Here is a 6,000-nt window from a genome sequence, read left to right on the forward strand (position 1 = left end):
AAAATACTTGATGTAGTGTTCCAAGAAATTATACCATAATATCTGAGGAATGTATGAGATCACTCAGTAAGATTAAAAATAAATAATACAAACAGTGTGGAGGTGCAATGGCCCAGTGGCTAGGGCAGCGGACTCACGGTCGGAGGATCACGGTTTTGATTCCCAGACCGGGCGTTGTGTGTGTTTATTGAGTGAAAACACCTAAAAGCTCCACAAGGCTCTGGCAGGGGGTGCTGGCGGCCCCTGTTGTACTCTTTCACCTCAACTTTCTCTCACTCTCTCTTCCTTTTTCTTGATTAACGCTGTGATGGACTGGCGTCCCATCCAGTCATGGGGAACACATATGCCTCAGAAACCAGGAAACCGGGCCCATGAGCCTGGCTAGACTTGAAAAGGGCGACAAAGGAAAAAAGAAAAATACATCATCCATTCCCAGAAATACATCTATCCAACAATCCCTACCTGAATTGTATTTTCTCAAACAGTTACCCTCTACTCTAGTGCTTCCCAAAATGAGCAGTACTGTTCCCTGAGAAGGGTCCAGGGGGAAAATGGTAAGATAGGAATTGGAAAGATAGGGATACATCTTATTATTGCTCAAATTTTCAAAAATATATTTTTAGAGAAGAGAATCTTGAATGTAGGAGATGAGTTGTGAAAAGAGGTTTAGAGAATTGGGTAAAATACCCAAATACATGGGAAAAAAGTGACCAGCAGCCACTGTACGAATCATTTGATGATGTTACAGTTCAAAATAAGGCAGCAAGCTGGCAGAATTGTTAGCACATCAGGAAAATTGCTTAGCAGCATTTCACTTGCCTTTATGTTCTAAGTTCAAATTACACTGGGGCCAACTTTGCCTTTCATCTCTTCAGGGTTGATAAAATAAGTACCAGCTGAGCACTAAAATTTGAAACCAATATTACAGTTGTTTTGACAATCTATATTATATTCTCTTTTACTCTCTTTTACTTGTTTCAATCATTTTGACTGTGGCCATGGTGGAGCACCGCCTTTAGTCAAGCAAATCGACCCCAAGACTTATTCTTTGTAAGCCCAGTACTTATTCTATCGGTCTCTTTTGCCGAACCGCTAAGTTACGGGGATGTAAACACAACAGCATCGGTTGTCAAGCGATGTTGGGAGGAAAAACACAGACACACACACATATATCTATATATATACATATACGATGGGCTTCTTTCAGTTTCTGTCTACCAAATCCACTCACAAGGCTTTGGTCAGCCCGAGGCTATTGTAGAAGACACTTGCCCAAGGTGCCATGCAGTGGCACTGAACCCGGAACCATGTGGTTGGTAAGCAAGCTACTTACCCCTACAGCCACATATTGATGAAATAATTTATGTGCAAATGATCCTTTAATGGGGATCAATCTGTCATCAGCAACTATTTGTAGTGTATTTAATTTCTTTCAATCATAGCAAGGAGGCATTGAAAGTCTGTTGATAAGAAAATATTGGTCGATTGTTTAAAAAGTTTGAAAAGCATATCTTTTCTCCACTTAAATGACAGCTTCAAGCTAAAGTCAATAAAGGGCCTCATCAGAGAAGCCTTATCAGCATTATAATTCTCTGAGGAAATCGACCCACTGGGCCCTAAAGTCCATAGTAATTGATGGCAAAGCACAGCATAGAGAGATTAGAACTGAGCTCCTAGTTCCCGTGAGGACCCTAAGCAACAGTCTGGTGCATCCATGCCTTAAGATAGCACCAGCCTTCACCTCAGTCACTAGACATGCTAAAAATAGCAGCCAAATTGCCCTGTACCATGCTGTAAGTGGGAAGGATCATGTAATGTCCTAGGTACATTTCTAAATATAAGAGATGGTCATGACTGGAATGCTTTTGATCATTGGTCCACTCAAATCAACAACAGTCATTACTAAGCTGTTTCCACAAACAGAGGAATTGTCTCACTCCTCTGATTAAATAATGATGAAATAGAAATCATCACAATAAAGAGAGGAATATATACTTACGTTTATGAGTATGAGCGAGAGATAGAGAGAATGAGAGAGAGGGCTACATTTATAGGTATCAATTTTAGCTAAACTCAAAGCAGAATTTTATAAGCTATGGGAGGCAACTCTAGCAAACTAAATATATGCTAACTAGAGGATTTTAGCGACAAGATGGCACAATCAATAGAGCAAAATAGTATGTTTTGTGGTATTCGTTACGGTTCTCTTCACTCTAAGTCCAAATTCTACCAAGACAGATTTGTTTTTTTTTCGATATCGATAAATAAAGTGCAAAACAATACTGATTGGGGTTCTTTTACCCGCAGTATATTGTTACACCCACCTTAAAACACCCGCTTGATGCTAAGTTAGATTGGCTCTTTCCTCGCAATTATAGGCTGTCTTAAATTAAAAACACCACCTTAAACCTGTTCTTGTAGAATGCAATCTACTGAGCATCTCCCTAGGTCTTTGTAAATCACCTTATCTCTTCATCTCTTTATAACACCGTGTACGTAATATCTACATGTTATATCTATATTATACAACTATGGCAAGCACTAGAGTTGATTTAAATGATAGATACGATTATCTGTTCGATTTTTTTTTTTCATCTGTAGCAATTGACAGACAAATTATTATAGTACTGCTTGTACTTTAAGGGCGGATGATAGTATAAAAGCAAACGGCTACGGTATTCCTCTGAGAAGCAGAAATACCCTACCCCCACACTTATCAGGTATTATTATTTCTGAAAGACATTGTATTTTATGCAATCCGCAGTAGAAAGGCCTAATGACTAAATATTTATCAGATATACAAGCTTCTCAAAGCTTTCTGATTCTACCTTAACCAACCAATACCATTACCCACCACAGAGGCGTCAGGTGATTCCTGTGAGGGTAATTTGCTGTTCCAACACCTTAGCCTAGCCATCGCTCATGGTAATGTTGCCAGTGCGTTGGCTTGCTTCAGTTGGTTCTGCTGAACCTTGTGATGTGCGACCAATTGAAGCATTTGGTGTTGAATGGATGATTTCTGTTTTGTTTTTGTTGAATTGATGTTTTTTCCTTTTTTTTCTTTCTTTGTCCCTTTTTTTGCGTTTTATTCCTTTCGGTTTTGTATCTATATTTCATAAAATTGTTTTTGGACGGAGGTAAGGAATACGTATACCACCCATTTTCGGCGTAACAAAACCCCTAACCCTAATCTTAACTATAAACACCGGGTGTACGAATTGTTTACTTTCGCCTGTTTTTGTACATATAATATTAAAGAATATTAAAACACGCTATAAAACAGTAAAGAATATTAAAACACGTTATAAAACAGTAAAAGAAAGAAAGAAGGGGAGAGAGAGAGAGAGAGAGAGATAGATAGATAGATAGATAGATAGATAGATAGATAGATAGATAGATAGATAGATAGATAGATAGATAGGTGGAACTTTTTGTGACCCTTCTGCCTTTAGTAACAATTAAATAATGAAGAGCTTATTGCATACGATGCTCAGATGCACTACAACTAGCAGTTGTAAAATGATAAACAGGCGGCAGACAACAGCAATAAGTCAAGAGAAGAGACACAGTTGAAAGCTAAAAGTGTATGTACAGTACACAGAACAAAACACAAAATGACAGATAAGCGGACATTAAAAGAATGATAAAAGAACCAGAAAGGGGGCATAGAGAAAGTTTATGTCCCTTTTTTAAAATTCACAATTTCGCCCCAACCACTCCTACGAAAAAATTGTCTTGGCCAAGGTACGTATTTTCAGTTACGTTGATGAATGAGTCAACGAGAATCGTGCGTCTTTGTCATGAGAAAAGTGCAGTGATAGAATGAATACTAACAACACTTCAGTAAACTGTAAAATAAGCGCTGGCATTTACTGCAGGAGGAGAGCAAGAAAATTTTAATTCTTCGTCATACGACGCACTGCAGCGAGGAAAGAAAAACATTGCATCAACGTTAAAATCGGCCAAACGGTGTCAAGGGGAACAACTCTAATTCTCAAATGCTGACAATTGATTAACGAATTCGAAATTTCAACTAAAATTAGAAACAGGCATGGAATTATGGGGAAAGTGATAATCTTGCGCAAGGTAATTCAAGGTATTTGATCGTTTGTATGTGTGCTTGTGTATGTGTGTGTCTGTCTGTGTGTGTGGGGGAGAGAGAGAGAGAGAGAGAGAGAGAGTGCTGCTCTGCGTTTCTCTGAATAAACAATGTTTATACATCTGAGGCGGCGAGCTGGCAGAATCGTTAGCACACCGGGCGAAATGCGTAGCCGTATTTCGTCTGCCGTTACGTTCTGAGTTCAAATTCCACCGAGGTCGACTTTGCCTTTCATCCTTTCGTGGTCGATAAATTAAGTACCAGTTACGCACTGGGTCGATATAATCGACTTAATCCGTTTGTCTGTCCTTGTTTGTCCTCTCTGTGTTTAGCCCCTTGTGGGTAGTAAAGAAATAGATATCTGAATGTACAGGTGCAGGACGTTTGATCTCACGATTGTGAATTGTTTTCTGAGAAGCGGTGGCGCGTTGCTCCTTTGAGCGAACTACTTTATTTCACGCAACTTTTCTTTTCACTCATTTGAAAACGTAAGTACCAGCGACAGCTGGAGTAAAAAAGGTTAACCCTGCAGCTTATTAGCGCCCCTTTCACAAGAGGAAGAAGAAGAAGAGCTTACTACTTTCACTCATTTCAATACCATGGAAACCGAGGTAAACTCGGACCTAATGGGCCTGCAGACTCGAGAAGGACTTTTAACAGGCGATCTTTCGGTACAAGTACCACAACTGCCAATTATAAACCCACGTGGGTTTATTTTTCCTCACCCCTAATCCTACATATAAAAAAAAAAAAACTTTACGGAGAGTGACGATCTTCTTCAAATGTAAACAGACGTTGCAATTATGGTACTTGTACCGAAAGATCGCCCTTTTAATTTTTCTACGCACTAGTTGATGTTTTGAGATAGCATTTCCAGCCAGTCTGTGTCATAAATAAATAAATAAATACTAGTTACCTTCGCCTTAGCGAAGGCAGAGGTATTGTTTCAGTCATATTTGTTTGTCCGTGGACAAGATATCTCAAGAACCGCTGAATGAATTCAGATAAAACTTTCAGGGATGTTTGGCCTCATGACTGGTATGAACTGATTACATTTGGGGATCGATCCAGTACTGGACAAGGATTTTGGATAATTTTTCTGATTTTTAAAAATTAATTTTTGAGAGGAGTTGGGTTCATTTTTAGTATGATTGTGGGAACAGTCGAGTTTATTTCTAATATTCTCATTTAAAAAATCATCTCTGGTTAATCATAGAGAATATGTTGGTGTTGCCTTGGCAGAGGTTTGCGCTCTTTGAGTGCTCTTGTTATTAATTAAATTAAGCATACCCTTGCCCAAAGTGTATAATCTTCTACCAAAGTTAAAAGTCAGTATTATCACTTATTTTATTTTTATTTTATTCATTCATTTATTTATCTTATCTTTTTTTCTTCTTTTCAGTATTTCACATCAGCAAAATCTTTCATGAAGGTAAGCATAAAATGTATATTTAGCATAAGTGTTGTTTTAATAGTAGTAGGTCTGTTTATTTGGTTTAGATATGCTTTTTGAATGCTGGCATTGATTGGATGAATATTTATTTTGAAGCAATATTTTATGGTTGAATGACCTTCTGGTTGCAAACTCATACCATTTTTTTTTCCAATAAAAGATTTTTGTATATTCTATTAAATTTTGAAATTACGGATCTATACAATATATTTTTCATATGGCATCACCGTTTTTCGCTCATCATAAACAAACGTACACACACACACAAACATATGCATGCAACACCCATATATATTCCCACAGTAGTCTTTTTTCTGTTTACTAATTACACTCATAAGGTATTAGACACTTTTGAGGCTATAATAAAAGACATTCTTTTCCTAAAGGGCCACCCAGTTAACCTGAACCTGAGACCAGGTAGTCACAAAGTAAACTTTTTAATCACACC

The 6,000-nt window shown here is 37.9% G+C and overlaps 1 long non-coding RNA gene across 3 annotated transcripts in view; it reads left to right on the forward strand.

Moving 5' to 3' along the window:
- The window catches only part of LOC118762443, a 426,872-nt gene that overhangs the window by 67,072 nt on the left and 353,800 nt on the right, over nucleotides 1-6,000 (forward strand). For all 3 annotated transcript variants that reach the window (XR_004998196.1, XR_004998195.1, XR_004998197.1), the window contains exon 2: nucleotides 5,502-5,531. This is a non-coding gene — a long non-coding RNA (uncharacterized LOC118762443). The remainder of the gene's footprint in view (nucleotides 1-5,501; nucleotides 5,532-6,000) is intronic.

The sequence above is a fragment of the Octopus sinensis genome, linkage group LG3 (genome assembly GCF_006345805.1).
Source record: "Octopus sinensis linkage group LG3, ASM634580v1, whole genome shotgun sequence".
NCBI lineage: Eukaryota > Metazoa > Mollusca > Cephalopoda > Octopoda > Octopodidae > Octopus > Octopus sinensis.